This window comes from Parus major, chromosome 2 (assembly GCF_001522545.3).
Source record: "Parus major isolate Abel chromosome 2, Parus_major1.1, whole genome shotgun sequence".
Classification (NCBI taxonomy): Eukaryota; Metazoa; Chordata; class Aves; order Passeriformes; family Paridae; genus Parus; species Parus major.
The window spans coordinates 134,765,306-134,784,933 of NC_031769.1; the positions used below are offsets into that span (position 1 = coordinate 134,765,306).

Sequence of the window (19,628 nt, forward strand, 5' to 3'; positions counted from 1 at the left end):
ATTATTCCAAGCAGTCTAGTCTGGAAATTTCCAGTGTGTGTTTTGATAACACACTGGAGAAATCGAGTGTTCTAATGGAACTAATCCACACACAGTTTTTTTTGCTTTTTGTGTTTTGGTTTTTTGGTTTTTTTAAGTGGAATCCTTGTAGTTGTAAAGTTCTCAATGAACCCATATTTTATCAGGCACTGAACACAGCTGATAAATCCGTTTTAAAGTTAGTAACTTCACAAAATAGTGCTGTAAGTGGAGTGCTGCCCTCATCAAACTTGAAAAAACACAAGTTCACTGAAATTGTTTTAACTTTATTAAATTATTCCAGGTGGTTAAACTGAGATTATCCTGTTTTATCCTTGAAATCTCCTGGTACCTGTGGTAACAGTTATGCTACAAAGCCATTTAATTTATCAGAAAATGTTGTAACACAAGCATTGCCAACATTTGTGACCGTTGTAAATCATAAAATTCATTCTTTTCATATTACAGTATAAGTGGGAAGAAGTTTTCCAATATGCATACAAACAAAATTCTTGCTTATGAAAAGCTGATGCTTAGCAAGAATGTATTAATACAGTAGAACAATGAAAGCGTTCAGTTTTTCACATAGAAACTAGAATAATGGGTGGAAAAGATAGCCTTGGAAATGTTTTATCCCTGATGAATATAAAAATTCACCCTCTAAATCAGAATTATTGATTTTACCTTTTTTTCTTTTTCCATCTCTTTTAAGTTAACTGTGTGAGGGACAAGCCAAACTCATAACAAATAGATGACAATATTATTTCTCTTGCAACATTCATTGGCTTCTGTATTTTGGTTTTCCTTAAATTTTAACATAAAACCCTATGTTAACAAATGATTTTGAGATCCCCATAAGAAAGTACTCTATCAGGACATTATTTACAGCTCCAGAGCCATAAAAATGCTATTCCATGGATGGTTTCTTGTCAATAGATTGAACTCTACCAAATAATTTTAGAATATATCACAACACCAGATTTTAAGTAGAAGTCCTCACTGGAGTCAACTTCTGATATAAAACATGATTAAATTTTTTGGATTTTGTCACTAAGGCAAAAGAAATTTTTCTAGGGCTTTAAAGAGCAGATCCAGATCCTGATGTAATTATTTAAAGGAGACTAGAGTGATTATAAAGGTTAACAGAGCTACTGGAAACCTTCAAATGCTCCAATTACATCAACAAACTTGTCCTAACCTTAATATCTGATTGTTATTTGGATAGGACAAGTGGCAATGAGTGCAAGTTGTACTGTGCAGTTTCATAGTGACGAAAGAGGGATTTTTTTTACAGTGAGAAAAATTAATCAGTGGAAGAACTTCCCCAGGAACGTGCTGAGGTTACCATGTGTTGAACCAGTGTTCATGATGTGACTGAACAGGGTATCAGGTACTCTTATCTCAACTGCCTTTCCTTTGACATGTTGGACAAGATGATCATTCAAGGACAATTTTATGATTCTATGACCTAATACAAAAGTAATTGTGCTTCATACCTCCTGCATGTAATTCTGGAAGGTAGTATTTTTATTTTACTTATTATTAGAATGGTAAAACACAGATCTACTTTGATGAATATCTCAGATGGCAAAATTATTGTCTATATGTTTTCAAAATGGGGAAAAAAAAAGTATTACACTTACTTTAATGAATTTAGATTTGGCCTTCTATGTTTGTGAGTTTGGTTCTATCCTGTAGTCATTTTCCATGATCAGAAAATCTCTAAAACCACTGAAAGTTTATCCAAATAATGGGCAGTCCCAGTGCAGTTCAGTCTGCCATGTCTCTGTTCTTCTGTTTCTGTATATAACATAAATGGTCCTGCTATGACCTGTATCATTCGGTCAAGGTATGGGCAATGACAATCACGTAGATTATTTGAATTCCAGACTCTCTGTTGCTAAACGAAATACTCTAGTTTTATAAGGACTTCACAGAAAACAGTGTTAGAGAAATACAAAAGTATGTTCACTTACAGTGCAGCTAAAATATTCAAACAGACACAGAGGTAATACAACTTGGCTAAAGATGTGAGGTATTGCAAACAAACCCATGCTCAATTTTGCACTCTGCAGTGGATTTCTTAAAATTTCTCAGTTGTATAAAAGCATTGGTATTTTTTAAAATTAACAGTATGATATGCATTCACTTGTCACACTTAATCCAGCAGAAAAAAGAGGTAATTCACTTTGTCCATTGCTTTTTTTTTTGCTTGTAATTTATCATAGAATCACCTTACAGTGAAGGAGCACAGTGTGTCCCCTTAAATTTGCCTATGATGACATTAAAAATATGTAACTCTTACAGAGTTAAGATAAGTTAAGAGTTAAGTTGTATCATTAAGACACACTTTTGTCCTTTCTATGTTCATAATTCTTTGCAAGCCTTGAAGTCTCTGCTGAAGTCTAAAGAATTCCAGATCTGTCATAATTTCAGAAGTAGTCTTGGTCACTGATAATTGTGTTTTGAAGGCCTTTTAGTGGAAGAAAGGTTGAAAGATGAAGTCTGTTTTTTCTTTCATACAAAGCAAGAAGGGAGTTGGGATTCCCTGTGTTTTTATATAAATCCATATATCTGTATCTTTCTAGATCTAGACAGATATATACAGAGAGAGGAAAAAAAAAACCAGTGATTTTTCTGTTTCTGAATTTTTCAACTAGGAAGAATGGCCCTGTATCTCAATGTCATTGACACCTCTTTAACTTCATCTTTGTCCAGTTTTAAGAGTAAGAATATTAATTATTACTATCATATAGTCTGAAAAAACATTTGTTGAAATGCAGAGAGTAAAGGAAGAGTCCAGTTCCTACTAGCAATAAAACAGAAAATGCATTTGTCTGTGTTATCATTTACCTATCATTCAATCAAATACTTTTCCCATGATTACTTACATGAGGTTCTAGTGAAATATGGAATGTAAAATCCACATACAGAATGGATTTCCAAAGACACTCAATAAAGATGACTGCATGGTGATGAACAGTGCTATTTGCCCTATCACAATACAAACATAAGTCATTTTCACTTTCAGATGACAAGCACTACCCTGATGCCATCTGAGAAACATATTTTCTCCACAGCAGCATCTGGTTCATTGGCAGACTCTTCAGCCAGCTGCATTGACATCTTCTGCACTGCCTGTACATCTCTCATATCATTATGTTGATCATTTGTCTGAGTTACTGTGCCCTTCTGTTAAAACCTTCATTTGTTCAATATATTAATTTATTAATTAGCTAATGATTGTACACAGGATGACATCTTTATAATAACTCAAGTTAAAAATCAGTGATTACATATTTCTGCAGGGTGTCCAGTTTGATTCTGGTGTGAATTGGCATAAGAACAGAAGTCTCCATAAATTCCTTAGGAGGGGTGAATTTTAAGGGAATTTAAAACACCACTTTTTCTGGTATGTGTACAATTTTTATAACAGTCTTAATAATTTCATTATTAACAAAACCAATGCTTTTTCATCTTTAAAAGATAACTCAAATGCAAGTACATATCATAGAAAAACTACCTCCTTAAATACTTTAAGGATAAGATTACAATAAAATATAGTTATCATTATGGGTATTTGTCACTAGAGTACTGAATGCCTCTAGTACTGACAGAAATCAAGAAATGGAAACAAATAAACAATACAAAACAAAAAAACTAGAAGGAATCAGAAATAAGTAAGACAATCATAGAGAAAACTTATGGATTTAAATCAAATACCCACCGTACTTTGTGTACTGTCTCTACAAGCAGCAAAATAGTAGATGCCTGGAGTACAAAAATGATGCAAGCACTCCATATATCTCCCCCAGGCACATCCTAAGTTGCTCAGGAATTTCTGAAATTTAGAAATATTTCTAAGTTGTCAACATTTCTCAACAAATTTTTACTTTGCAGATAAGTTGAACCGTCTTTTGTACCTGATGATCAATGATTTACAAATACGATCCGATTCTTAACATTTGACTACATAGCAAAGACTATGTAACACATTTTGTGATGTGATTCTATAATTAAGGTATACAAAAAGGAGGAAAAAAGTGATCTAATAATAGCTTCTTAAATGTGTGGGCATTTGGGAAGTTTGAGATGAAATGAAAGTAACATGCAGCAATCTGATCATACAAAAATATATAAAGTATAAAAATATATAAAATATATAAATATATAGTAGCAGTATATATATAAATATATAGTAGTATATAAACCCGTTACTACAAATATTTACACACTTGAAATTTATTTCTATCTATATAAGTATGAGTTAAAGTTGAGTAAAATCCTACTTTGGAATTCATGATTAATCATGGAACTATAGGATCATATTCTTGAGCTGCAAGGTACCACAAGGATCACCAAAATTCATCTTCTGGCGCTGTACAGGACCATCCCCAAGAGTCACACCATGTGCTTGAGAGCATTGTCCAGACACTCCTGAGCTCTGTCAGGCTGATGTTGTGCCCATTTCCCTGGGGAGCTGTTCCAATGCCCAACACCTTCTGGATGAAGAACCTTTTTCCAATATCCAACCTCAACCTCCCTTCAGCCAGCTTCTTGCCATTCTCTTGTGTCCTACCACAGGTCACCAGAGAGAAGAGGTCAGTGCCTGCCTCTCCACTTCCCCTACAAGGAAGCTGAAGACTCCAATGAGGTCTTCCCTCGGTCTTCTCTTCTTCTGGCTATAAAAAACAAGTGACCTCAGTCATTCTTTATGGAGCTCCCCTCAAGGCCCTTCACCATCTTTACAGGCCCTCACCTGGGGATGCTCTCTAATAGCTTTAAATCTGTCTTATACCGTGGTGCCTAAAACTGCACACAGGATTCAAGGTGAGGCTGCATCAATGCAGAGTAGGGGGGGAAATATGAAATATGGAGATATTTAGGTTTAAGAAGTAATGGAAAGCAGCCTAAACTGGAAGCTACCTTAAGATATTTGGGTTTGTTTTGGTTTTTTTTTGGTAAAACACTTTAATGTGTTTGATGTAACACTGTTGTATAATCTAGTCTTGAAGAGAAACACATTCCTCTTTACCTTTTATTCAGTAAATAATAAAAATAACATTTTAAAATACTTTTGATTATTACTTTGTGCCTGGTCTGTATATTTGTTTTGAAATGCATAATTTTGCTTTGAGAGACACCTTTCTTTTGCTTTTAAATAGACATATTTTGGTGGCAGGCATCAAGGATTTATGACTTGATAGTGTTCAACAGGTAGTATTATATAACAGTGTAATAAATGAATTTTCAACAGTAGATATTGGTGCATATGTCCAAAAAGAGATGGATCATTAAAATATGAAATATGCTGATTAAATTACTGTGAATTGAAGTAATTGGACAAGATAAGTAAGTGAATTTAGCAAAGACTGTTCACAGTAAAATATTTTATTTTGTTCTCGTCTACTGTTGTCACTGTCTAATTGGGGTTTTTTCCACAAGCTTCCCTCATCCACCAACCGCTACTTTGTCTCTTCTACTGCATTTCTCATAACTTTCGTTACTAATGTTTCTTCAAAATTTATTCCAACCCCAACTAAACCTGAAGTACATCTTTTAATCTGTAACTCATTATGTCTATGTGTTATAAACAGTAAACAGTATTCACTGGTAATTCCATCAAATATGTTTTTTCTACTATTTCTGAGCATACTCATCTTCCTTTTCAAAAATTTAGAAAGCAGCACATGAAATTGTAATTCCTAGGGTTGAAAAATTCCCATAAAAGATAATAAATGTTATGAACAACTAACATTTTTAAGTTTAGGCCCAGAATGTGTATATAAGAACAATTTAAAGTAATTTACTAACATTTTTCTTCATTATTTTCACAAATTATCTGTCATTGATTACCTACTAGAGATAATATATCAAACTCTTCCTTTGCTCTCTGTTCCTTATCCTGTTTCTAATATGGAGAACATTACACTTAGACTGATCTTTGGATGGTAGTAGCATTGCACTGCTGAATTGATGTATTTTAGAAGCAATTACAGGAATGTTCAGCTTGTTCAGAAAATTGTACAACAGGCACACAGATAGCCTGCAGCTGAATTTTAGGAAGAAGATGACAATTTTATACAAGGAGAGTAATAATACCTAATGTTAAAAGAAAATAAATTGGAACATTTCCATTTAAAGGTAAACTTTTTTGCTTGTTTTCTTCTGAGTTACTTTATACCAGCTGCAAAATATCAAGCACAAAATTCTTCACTTGTTCAAACTTTATGTTGATGTATTCTTTATTCCAACTACTACCATTGCTACTATCCGTCCTTTTAGCAGAATCATAGAATACTTTGGGCTGGAAAGGACAGTAAAGATCATATAGGTCCAAAGCTGCACCTTGGGCAGGGATACCACTACTAGGTGAGTTTACTCAGGTTGCCATCCAACCTGGACTTAAACAAATCTCATGATGGAGCAGGCACAAGCTCTCTCGACAGCCTCTGTCAATGTCAACAAGAACAACACCAGCAACAGCAGCAGCAACAGCAGCAGCTGTAACAATAGCAACAACGATAAATAAGCTGTTGTTTAAAATTATTTTAATACAACAACATCTGGAACCAAATTGATTAGGAAGTAAGTTGCTTTCTCAAGTCTAATGTTCTTTCAGCTGAGAAAAATGCAAACCTTTAATGATCTACCTACTGTGAACCCTGCCTTACAAAGTGATGTCCTGTCATTTGTTTGTGCTAATGTTATAGAACAGAATTTAAGCTCACTAGAAATTGCAGGGAGTAATTTGTTGGACTCTATAATCTTAAGGGTCTTTTTCAATCTAGTTGATTCTGTGATTCTTAATTAAGAAATGACAGCAACAAAGAGATTAAGCAAAAACATAAAGGAAAAGGATATTTAAAAGATGAAATAAAATTATCAGGGTTTTTTTTGCACAATCTGTTTAAGTATTAAGTAATCTGTTTAAGTACTCTGCAACAGCAAGCTACACTTTTACTATAAATGTCTGGGGAGCTGTTGATAATGGAGTAAATAGACAATTTACTTGTAAAGAGTAGGTTGTCTTTTCCCTTGCAAAAGGGTTATACAGTGGAAAAACTATTTAAGAATACGGTGACAACATGTTTATAGCTTTAAAGCATTGCTCTTGAAGTCATAAAGATCTAACATCTAAGAATGTTCTATACTACTATATCTTTTATTCAGAATTTTTATTAGATTGGACGTTTATCCATATTTGAAAGAACATTGAAATCATAAGTTTTTCTTATAAGCTTTTTTTTTTTTTTAAGAAAGTGCTAAAAAACTGAAGAAATTATTAAAAAATGTGTTAATTTCTTTCCTCCTGAGACGTCATATTATTAGATGATCAAATGCACCTGAAATAGAAGTGAATTCAACTTACTACTGCCAGCTATGGACATTTCATTAACTAGATCAATATTTTTTTTTCTAAAGAAAGAAATAATGGAGAGAGCCAGTATTGCATGCCATTAATTTAACTCTACAACTAGTAAAAAAAAAAAAAAAAATTGCTGGTGGAACATTATTATTCTAAGGTATATTGCACCATCATTCTAGCAGAAGAGTTACCCTACAGCAGTTACTAAAAAAATCTCCATTTACACCCACAGAACTATTATAAAGATGTAATGAGGTTGATTTTCATCAAAATTTCTAAGACTTAGACTCCTTCTTTATTAAAAAAAAATAAATAAAATATACTTCTATCACAATAACAATACTGAACATTTTGATAGAAATGTAAAGATTTTTTAAATTTGCATCAACAAAATGAAGGGCTAGGTTACATATACTATACTATCATATGAGTAAAAGTTATTGAATTACTATGGTTTAATGAATTATCATGAATCAGCTAAACCCTAATAACTGCCTGCCTCAATTACACTTCAGTTCCCAAGTAATTTTCTTTGTCTAAAAGCACCATTGAGTCAGTGAGCAACAGTACTAGAACGTATTAAAGAAACCGTTTTGCCACATGACCAAACAGTTAATAAGTTGTAAATGACACAAGAAATAATTATTGAGAATTAATATTCATAAAATAGATATAAGAACTTCTATGCAACTAAATATTTAGTAAATCTATAGAAAAAGATTTGTAGTTTATTATATTTACAAAATAATAGGACAGAAATTTACTGAGAGAAAAAGCTTTGAATGCACCCAGTCATGTACTTCCCATGCTTTTAAAATCAACAGAACTGGAAAAGTGAAAAGTGATCACCAAAGTGATCATTAAATGAAGATGTGCGTTATATATTTTAACCAACAGCAATAACAACTGATAAATTTTTACAATGGATTAACTTTGCCTAATCATCATGATATAGATCCATTACTTTCAGTATTCTTTTAAATGCATACCTTTAAAAAGGGGTATGGTTTACAGTTCTTCTGTCCCTCTCTTCCCTTTGAAGGAAAAACTACAATTACATGAAGTGTACCCACTATCCTGTCTTTCATGCAGGGAGAAAATCTTTTGCTGAGCAATGATTTATTAAGTGTAGGCATTCCAAAACCACAATGACATTTTACTTCAAGTATGATTTATGAGCACTAACACTTTTGGAAAGTTTCCTAAGTTTCATAACTTGTACATTTTTACAACATCTGTGTAATGCACCCAATTTTTAAAAGTATTATACCAGCAGGGTATTACAGAAAACCTGGAGTAAATACCTTTTGCTTTAAAATTGTTTTTTTCCTTTTTTTAAAATTTTGGTAAGGGTTTGATACTTTGCTGGAAACCCAAAGTGTTGAAGGAAGCATTTTCTGGACTGCATTGGAAGAATGGATTAACCCTGGAGACAGATAAGGCTGATGTACTGAATGTGTTCTTTGGCTCAGCAAAGGGATGCAAAGGAGAAACTTTCTCCTAGAAGGTGTCCTTGGTCCTTGTGTTAAAAGGCAGGATTCAAGGAAGAGATCTGCTAGCAGTGAATGAGGTTTGAGTCAAGGATCCCTTCAGAGAATTTGAGCCATATAAGTGTATGGGATGGACATCTTACATCCAAGGGTGATAAGAACTGGCTGTGTCATTGCAAGGCAACTCTACTGTTTTGAAAAGTCATTTTTATCAGGGGATTATCCACTTAGTGGGAGAATACAAATGTTTCACCACCTACTAAAAACCTTGGAGACAATTTAGAGAACTACAGGCTGATCAGCCTCACCACAGTCCCTGACAAAATCAAAGAAAGGATCCTATAGAAATTTCTGGGCATTTCGAAAAGAAAAATCTGGTTAGGAATTGTCATCATGAACTCATCAAGAACAAATCATTCCTGACCAATTCACTTGTTTTTTATTGTATGCCTAGATTTCTAGATAAGAGGAGGGCACTGTATGCCATATTTTAGTCTTTAAGATGCCTATTGTCACTCTGTCCCAAAAGCATTCTTGTGTCCAGGTAGGGATGTTGTCTGGATGAATGGACAACCAGTTAGGAAAAGGAAAAAGACAGAAAAACAGTATTTGAACTATTGAACTCAGGGTAATATTTAATGGGTAATACTCTACCTAGATGCTGGTAACAAGAGCAGTCTGTGGTCTGTCCTGGGACTGATCCATTTAATGTCTTTATAAAAGACTGATCAGAGTGTCAGTGGCCCTTAATCAAGTTTGCAGATGGCACCAAACTGGTAGGTGGACTAGTCACTGTGCTCGAGGACAGGAATGCAATCAAGGAGATCTAGACAGGCTGGATGAAGGGATGGCTCAACAGGAGCCATGGGCTGTCCTCAAAGGGACATCCTGTGCCTGGCAAGAAAGAACCCCTGACAGCATTACAGGGTAGGGTCTGATGGCCTGGAAAGCAGCTGTACCCAAAAGGCCGTAGGCGTCTTGCCAGGCAGCAGGCTGATCATCACCCAGCAGTGTGCAATGGCAGCAAAGACAGCCAAGAGCCTCCTGTGCTGTGTTAACAGAAGTGCAGCCAGTACATCAAGGAAAATTATTATTTTTCTTTAGTCAGCTGTCATTAGATTGCATCTAGAATCCTGTCTAATTTTTCACTGCAAACAGAAATAAACCAATAATCTGGGGAGAGTACAGTGTAAAGCCACTACACTGACCAAGGCACTTTCCTTGTGAGGAGAGGCTGATTCAGTGTGGAGAAGGGATGACTATGGGGAAACCTCATAGAAGGCATTAAACATCTATAGGGAGGTCATCAAGATAGGAAGGTATCTTTGCAGTGGTTCCTAATGGGACAAAGATGATAGGTGTAAGTTAAAAGAAAGGTTTAGACTGTATATAAAAACTTCTAGGTAATGATCGCAGGCAAGTAATGAGCACAGTCATGAATTAGTACAACTTGTCTAGAGAGGCTGTGCAGTCTCCAGACCAGAGCATCCTTTTTTGACTTTATGGATAACCCTGCTTTGAGCTAAAGGTGGGATTAACAGTCTCCCATGGTCTATGTCACTCCAAATCATTGTGTGTTTCCTGTATTTCCATAGATAAGGTTAAAGAAATGCCGTAATACTCATTTTACTATCAGAATGAAAACTGCCCTTCACTTCTAGTAGTACAAAAAAGTACTCTCGAAGCAGTTAAATAAGAGATCTTAACTGCCCTGAAACAGCCTCACACAGAACTCCCTTGTGTAAACCCTGACCAGGGCTTTCAATCCCAGCCCGAGGTTTTTTTGTAGGTAAAATGCACAGTTTCCTTATATATTGCCATTTAACACAATTTCCATGGGCTACAGAACAGCAGTAGCAAAGTATAATTTCAAATACTTTACCAGTGATTTCTACCTTCTTCAGTGGATATGACAAACTCTCACTTCAAATTCAGAGCACCTTCATAAGTAGTGCAGAGCAGAGATAAGGTTCAGCTAATTCAAATAGCTTATGTTATATGAATAGCTACCTTCACTTCTCATAATTACCTCTGTTACCTTGCAATCAGGTATACAAAGAAAAAACCATAATTAATGAAGACTGCTCTTTTGCACATTTAAAAATCTTCCATCAAATACACATTATAATTTTCTAATGACTGAGTAAGAAATTCAGTGTTTAAGCTCTACTATCATTCTTTATTTATCATACCCAGCTGTTAATGTTTTGATTGAAAGATTTTTGATGAATTTGAAGCATATTTTGCTTTGAATATAACATGACTTATATTCCAATTGGAATTCAACCAAAGGACAATAATTGAAATAAATAACTCAAAATTCTATAGCACGAAGGAAATCAATATACAGTACTCACATGGGGTTCCAAATAGTGGACAGAATTTAAGAAAAAAACACAGTAAGCATAGGCTTGCTTGTACTGTGCCTGTGACAGCATGGTTCTGCTCTACATCTGCCACTCTTGGATATGTCAGACAGTAATTTGAGATTGGCTTTGAGCACACCATATTAAATAATTAAGTTCTCAGTGAAATATAATGGAAGTTTTTAAATAGGGTTCAATAGTATAGATAAGGATAGTAAATTTAGAATTCATTCACCCATGTTGGTTTTTTTGTTAAACAATGAAGTTTTTTTATTTAGCTCTCCATGAGGTTTGTAATTGCAAGAAAGAGGACCAAACGTTTTCAGGAAAATGGGTCTTTCATTTCTTAGTGTAAGAAAGGAGTCACTGAATGATCTGATAATTAGCCTGGTATATATGCAAAGAGAAACAAAGGATGACATTTGCATTTATTATCTTAATCTCTCATCATTGTAATTTGCTCTCTTCAAGGAAAAACTGCCTAAAGCAAGGGAGAAAAAACCAGCAACTTCTATGCTTATATTCTAATATCCATAGTGTTAAATAACTTGAAATCCTTTTAAATTTGACCAACAATGTCATCAGCTTCCAGAGATTGGTCTCTGTGCACATAGAAAAGAAAGATCATCAAGTTTCTTCAGACCTTTGGAGAAATGTTTCTTTCTGTCAACAAGTGATGTTACCATCCAGAAAAGCCTCAAACAGGAATATGCTCAAAGTCCCAGTAAAGATGTAGGGATAGGCTGTTGACACCCTTTTGGAAGCAGAGTAAAGAGCACATTTTTCTGAAAATTCATATAAAGTCACACTGGACTCTTCTTTGGTTCTTCTATTATGAGTATGATGGTAGAACAAGACTCAGAAAAATATTATTCTGCGTTAATGGCACATCAGTTGACAGGGGAAAGTTAAAAAGTTACATAGAAAATGCTTCACAATTGTATTATGTGCATTTAAAACTAGCTGTTGAAAATTATTGGTATGCTAGTTCTCATCCGAGTATAAAAACTGCCAAATGGAATGCATGCAAAGTACAAAACATTAACTTCTAGCTGAAAAAAGCTAAGTAAATTTCCTACTGTGCTTAAAGCCAGCAAGGCACTCTTTTTTAGCTGGCTTTGTAGTGTTCCTGCTCAGGGAGGATTGCCATCCTGTTCAAGTATGGGCAACACCTTCACTCCTTGATCCCAAATGCAGGGATTATTTCAGTCTGGTCAACATGTGGCAATATAATAATCTGAATCCTATTGTACTTCTTTCCAAGTTAGCATCATAGATGCTTTTTGTTAAAATCAGTGTTTAGTTTTTGGGTTTTTACCATTTCCTTTATCTTCTTTGCATGCAAACCTTCTTTATATACATCAAATGGTACCTTAAAGAAGAAGGAATGACCCTGAAACTTTCATACACTGATTTTTTTTGTCTGTTTGTTCCTTTTTTCTCAATAAAATTAAAGTTGCTACAAAAAAAAAAAAAAAAATTCATCTGTTTTCATTTTTGAAGTTTGCTATGATTAGATTTCCAAAAATTGACTACTTACTATACCTTACTCGATGTGACTAACTAGGCAAGGCTTGAGGGAAACTACTCAGTAGAGAAAGAAGAGACTTTCTTGTCTAAAAGAGGTTGCAATGATAACCTTCTACTCTTTCAAAGTGTTGAAGATTTAAAGGATATTTTTAGACAAGATGGCTATTTTGTTTGAAGTAGATTAAGTTCTTGTATGTTCTTTTCATATGGCAGAATCAAGAACTGGGGAGCTTCCAGTACAGAGCAGTAGCCAAGCAGCTGAAGAAGTTTTATTTTTATTACTCCAAGTGGAGCCATAAGAGCCAAGGACTAAAATATGTTACATAGAAAATAGATGTTAACATGAGGCAGAGGTGCTATGTAATATTTGGGCTGCACAGGCACTTTCCAAGTTGGTCAGTGTCTTAAAATAGATCATTTACCTGAATTCCCAGGGTAAGAATAATATTATAAAAAAAACAAAATAGATTTATTGCTAATAAATGCTTTAAAATTTCCAGTAGAAAGCTAATTTAATAATTTAAATTAATTTAAGCTAATTTAATTGAATTTAATTATTTTGAAATATTATATTATACTGTGAATTGATACATCATGAAATATCACCTAGTAAAAACATAAAAAGGCACAGAATTATTTTAAATGGAAAGTTAAAACCATTATTGGTTTAATGCAGCAGATGTTCTGACAGAGCTGTATATTTGAAATGGTGGCCAACTTCTAGCTTATAATTCCCCCTGGTTTGGATACAAATACAATCAAATGGAATGACAGGTCAGTGCACCTTTTCTTGCACCCAGCTGTTCTCTTTTTATGATTCCACATTCAGTCATACAGATAGAAGAGTAAAATTTCGTAAGCCAGGGTGATATAATCAAAGTAGTATCATTTTGTTCCTTTCAATTTCATTACAAAATCAATAAAATCTTCAAAATGTACACAGGGGGATAAAAAGCAACAAACTCTATTGTAATGAAAACAGAAATTAAGTTATTTTGACTTCAGTTACTAAAGCAGAGAGGTACTTCCATTATGTTTTTTTCACTTTCTTGGCCTCATACCATAATCTCATCAGATATTTTAATGTTGTCCATTTCCGTCTTTCCAGCCTGAAGGTCATTCTGCTGGTCAGATTTATCAGGTGTCCTGCCTTTTGGTTTACACAGCCTCATCCCACAGCAACCTGTACTATGTTCCCTGCAATGGCAGAAAGATCCACAGCAGAACTACAGGACCTAGTAATTAAAGTATTTATATTGTCCAAATACAGTTGTACTGTACAACCAGGACTAAGAGACCAGGGAATGAGAGCCAGAATGTGCAGCATTTTGAGCTTACACTGTATAAAGCAGTGCTGCCTCACAGCCACCACTGAAGTGTTTGGGTTCATTGGAAGGAAGTTTTACCTTTCCTAAAAATTTTCCTTCTTGCCTTACACCAAAAAAGATTTGGCATATAACTGTATAAATATGAACTATAGTTATCATCCACATAATTTTATATCCAATCTATGTATTGTACACTTGATCGCAAAAATAGTGCAAATCGAAGTTTTAAAAATTAGAGGTAAGGGATTGCAATGCCTTTTCTAGACATGAAATCATCATGGTTAACATAGGTGTATAAATTCTAATCCTACATAAACATGAGATGTGCTTTACTTGCATTCTGAAGTCATGCCAATAAAATCACCTAATAAAATTAATTTCCTCAAATTGATTAGACAGAAGAAAGTTAAAGAATAGTATTTTGCAGAATAATTTCAGATAATAAGGAAATGCATGGCAGAGTCCAGCTTTGAAGATTATATATGCTTGATGACCATTATCTACCACAGCTAGGAGAATATTTTGAGAAATTCTAAACCAAACACAAAGTAAGAAATTAGTTTTAGTCTTACTTGATGTTTTCATCATAGGGAAGTAGACAAGGTGGAAGGAACAAGAGTGTTCATATTCCTATAAGAGGGAACATAATCCTCTATTTTAAGAATGCAGCTTATTATTATTTGGAGACTGCGTAGTAATTTAAAGTAATCTCAAGAAAAAGCCAAAGGTACAGCCAGTTTTATCGAGTTTGTAAACAAAAATTAATTGGTACCTCCAGCCAGTCTTCAAAGATAGATTTATCAGTCTCAGAAAATATGGCCTGCTCCTCATTAAGGTGAAGGTTTGCCTCTAGAATCAGAGTAGGGCAGGATCCCACAATTTTTTTGCCAAGACATGTGCAGTGGAGCTATAATACCTCTTTTTCATAGAATTAAAGAATGGTTGAGGTTGGAACACACTTCAAGAGGGCATTTTGTTCAATCTCTCTGCTCTAGCAGACACACCTAGAGCAGGTTGCCCATCAAAATGGTTTTGGACTATCTTCAAGGAGATTCTACAGCTTCACTGAGCAACCTGCTTAGTCACTCTCAAAACCGTTCAATTTTCATGATCAAAGGGAACCTCTTTTGTTTCCATTTGTGCCTCCTGCCTGTCATTGGACACCACAGAGAAGACCCTTGCTCTGTTGTCTTTGCAGAATCCCTGAAGGAATTGGTACACGCTAAGATCCCCAAGGACTTCTCCAGGCTGAACAGTCCCAGTTCTCTCATTCTTTCAACATATGAGACAGCCTCTAGTCCCTTCATCATATTAGAATGATGAAGTGCTTTGGGCTTTTGCTTGATTCTCTTTTTACCCCATGAGAAGGATATATACACAAAGACATCCAAATGAGTAGAAATCTTAGCTTGCCTCTGACTGTCAGAAGAGTCTATGGAAACACCAACTTGTTAGAAACAGCTTAAAATTTTCTAGGGCAATTAATACTGCTGATAGATATTTGACTGTGAATTCAAGGAAAAATGTATATGATTATGAATAGTATGTACGAGTGAGGCAGCAGACTGGAATTTCTCGCCGTTTCTAGGCAGTGCTTTTCTTTCTGTGTTTGTAAATTATTTACAGCACTTGGATGATAAAAACTGTGTAGGCTATAATTTTGTTCACTAGAAAAGTTTCCACAGGTGTGAAGTTTTATCTGTGAGCTTCTAGAAAGTATGTTATCTTACTAAAATTCATACCTATAACATGTAAAAAAATAAGCTCCAAAATAAGGTTCATTATTTACTTTAAAATAAGTGGATCATTAAACTGAGGGCAAGTTTAGATTAGATATTAGAAAAATTTACTGTGAGGCTGGGGCACCTAAACAGGTTGCCCAGAGAAGTTGTGGATATCCCAGCCCTGAACCGTCAAGGCCAGGTTGGATGGGTCTTTGAGTAATTTGATCTAGTGGAAGGCCAAGGGCACAAGGGACAATGAATGTCCCTTCCAACCCCAAACATTCCACGATGCTATCCATGATTATCCTTATTCTTTATAGCATTTGGTTTAATTAATGGTGCTTGAACGCAGCCTGAATGCTTTTCTTACTGAGGTCATGATGAGCACTAACACTGGGACATTGCAATGGTTTTAAGCCTGATCTCTGGACTTGGTCAGCTGCATTCTTGATTGGTCTACAGCAATGTACATCCATTGTAATGTGTGTAGCGATTTCAGAAACCAGGCAGAAAAAACTAATTAAGTGTAGTGGTTTTGGTTTGTTTTGCAGCCAATGAACCAATTATGTAGTGGGTTCAGTGTTGGCCAAATGCCAGTGCACCCACTATAAATTATTTGCTCTTTTTGTGCTGTGAGATATGGATTAGGAGGAGGAGGGCAACACAGGCTCAAAAACTTTAAAGGATATAAATGAAACTTTACTAACAGAATTAAAAGAAAAAAATAAAATTAGAATAAACCCTCAGAAGACTTCTACTCCCCCCACACCCTCTTTTCTCCTACTGACATGAAGAAACAAAACCTGGAAAATTCAGTCAGTTTACTACCTCTAAAATAATCTTTTTTTAGTCTACTTAGGGAGAGGAGTATCTCTTCACATGCCATGGAGACCTCTCTAAAAGAAACAGTTCTCTTGTGGCTTCAATGTCACAGCGAATCAGCCGCCCGGGAGAGGAAAATCTGTTTGTTGTATGAAAGTCCCCCCCAAGCTTTGCAGCTTTCCCAAAGCTGCTTTCATGAGCCATGTCAGTTTATGGGGTACTATTTTAAGGATGAGCTGTTCTAGAATAAAAACCCAAAAGTTCTTTTACTTCTGGGAACAGAGGTTTTTCTCCTTCTATCCCAGGAGTAAAGCTTCTCATCTCTCATCTCTGTTCAAGCTTCTCATTAGATTACAACTTTTCAGCATCCACACGCTCCAGCAAGAGTGCCCTTTTCTCATGGGCTGCCGGTGAATGCTGCATCTCCCCATGCACCTCATGAATTACAGGGAAAAAATAAAGTCTGCTATATCAAAAATATATCTTCACCACAGCCTTACAAAGAGATTTTCAGCCCAAGACCAAGGCATCTCCTCAATCCCCTCCTGAGTAGAATTTTATTCCTTCTTTACTGACGTCAGTGTCCCATGTTGTTTTCCTTACGTGTCCTCCTCACCCTTTCCGTTTTCTGATTCAGGAGAGAATTGGAGTTTGTAGGTTCCTGTGTTCTCAGGCTTTTTCAATTGGAAGAGTTATAGAGTCCTGTAGCACCGAAAGATCGATGTTATCCAGGCTGTGCCTCAGGGAGATTTCTCGCTGTGCCTCTGGCTGCTGCTCACGGGGTCTCTGCCGACACCAAGCGAGCCGTGCCGGCCGCCAGCTCCACTCAGCACCTTTCTTCATGTGGAACTCTGCAAACAAGAAAACCTGCTGCTGCTTTTTATCCTTCTCTTCGCAGCACAGCTGGCTAAAAGCAGCTAAACAAACTAAGTCCATTGCGAGGCACACCAAGGCAGCAATGGCCACGTGCCATTATCCCGGTCACGCTGACTTTTCAGCCTCTCAGTCCCGGCCACAGGGCCATCCCCGGAGCAGGCCAGCGGTGGCCACTCCCAGCCCTGGCTGCTCCTGGCCATGGGGCCACTGCCAGCACTGACACAGCCTCCGGCTGGCACGGCCCAGCAGTGCTGCTGGAAAAAGGACTGGTAGGCTCCGCTGGGATGGGCCTGGTGGACTCCCCAGTGAGGGCCTCGGCAGCCCCACTCACCACCCCTCAGGGGACAGAAAATCTCGATCGGGCTGCATGGGGCCAGGTCAGCCAGTCACCTCTTCAAAAGCCAGAAGCCAAGAGACCCTTCTCACGGCCTGGCCTGTCCTTAAATGTATTTTCATGAAGGTGTACCCAGCTCTTTGGATTGGTTAACCAGGTGTCCATTTTCAAAACTAGCCCTCTGCTTGGTTCCGCCAGGTTCCCATAGGGAACCATCTTCCCAGCTGAAAACCAGACTTGTTAAACCACGGGGTTTTAAACGTGGTGTTAAAGGTGTAACAGAACAGAAAGAGTTAATGCATAAGACCCTGTTTGATGGCTCCACATCAAATGTGTATTTTCGGCTGTTTTAATATTTTTTCACATTACATTTCAAAATAAAATACTTCATATTAAATTCTTCATATTTTTTGTCATTGTTCTGCAGTTAAATGACAATTTGACCAACTATATGATGGTTATTTATAGATTTGAATGGCTATTAAGGACTCACTTATAAGTTGTGAATAATAACAGCCCTGTGAGAATTAGCCTACAATACTGCCTATGAATATGTATACGTTATTGTAATATTCATCCTTCACTCGGCTTGAGAGGGGGGATGGTACAAAAAGAGCACACAGTAAGTGCTAAATTCATAAAAGGTTATTTTTGCAATTTCTATGTAAATAGACTGCTCTCTATGGAGAAAATGTGTGGAACAAGGATGGACTAGGGAATGCAAACTACCTGTTCATGACTAATATCCTGGGGTCAAAGGCTTTTAAAAGTAATTACCTTCACAGTTTCAGGGCAGCATAGCTCTTAGCTATGATAATGGAAATATTCACAAAGACTGGATATTTGGGTGGTGGGATCTGCTCGAAATTGAGGTGGATTTTACATTGTGAAGCCTGCATTTCAATAAATTTCACAGATTCAATTTGGGTTTTTATTTATTGTCACTGTTTTTGAAGAATAGGGTGGATGTTGCATAACCAAGTTCAAATTTATGTATTATTAAGAGGCCCTGAATGTATTTGTGTATGTGTGAATAAGGCAAGTGTAACTTTACAAAAGAAAAGTTGTCCCTGGAAGGGAAGTTACTTCATTTTGCCTTGGCCATCTCTAGATTATATAATCACTAGAAACTCTTGTCTTAATTTAAAATTTTTAAAAATAGTTAATGTAAATTAAATTATTGCATTTAGGAGCTAAATATGGCTTATATTCTTCCCTGTCTGTCATTCAGCATTAAAGCTTTAAGGATCCTGATATTTATCAGAAATACTATCAATTTCTGTGTGCTGAATCTCTTGGAATTAAAGATTCTCAGATTTTGACTTTGACACTGTAGCTTGAATTAGTTCTTGTTTTTCAAAGTAGAATTGCAACTCTATGTTATTTGTGTTTAAATAATCCACTGGTAGTTTGTCTGTTCTTTTTAAATCCTATTGCTCTTTGGAAGTCTCAGTTCTTCCACAGGGCAGCCCTATCTAACTTTTCACAAAAAACAGTTTCTGGTCTATATTACTTAGTCAATCCTTCCTGGACTTCTTCCACTTAGCTGTATTCTGAAAATATCTGGCTTCAAAGGAATGCCCTAAGCTGTGTCATTGCTGTGGGATAATCTATATAAGACTATCTTATAAATGTGGCCATATCCCAGTACCATATAAGACTATTATGATAGATAAAACTGAGATTATGAATGCACTACCGAATTCCAGTATACCTAAATCTAGCCAAATGTCATAGATTTGCTCAGATGTATTGCTGAAAGATGGAACTA

General features: G+C 35.9%; 1 long non-coding RNA gene across 2 annotated transcripts in view; it reads right to left on the reverse strand.

Annotated features, from left to right (window-relative positions):
- The window catches only part of LOC107201023, a 67,381-nt gene extending 48,987 nt beyond the window's left edge, over positions 1-18,394 (reverse strand). For both annotated transcript variants that reach the window (XR_004496222.1, XR_001519949.2), the window contains exon 1: positions 17,224-18,394. This is a non-coding gene — a long non-coding RNA (uncharacterized LOC107201023). The remainder of the gene's footprint in view (positions 1-17,223) is intronic.
- Between the last annotated feature and the right edge of the window lie 1,234 nt (positions 18,395-19,628).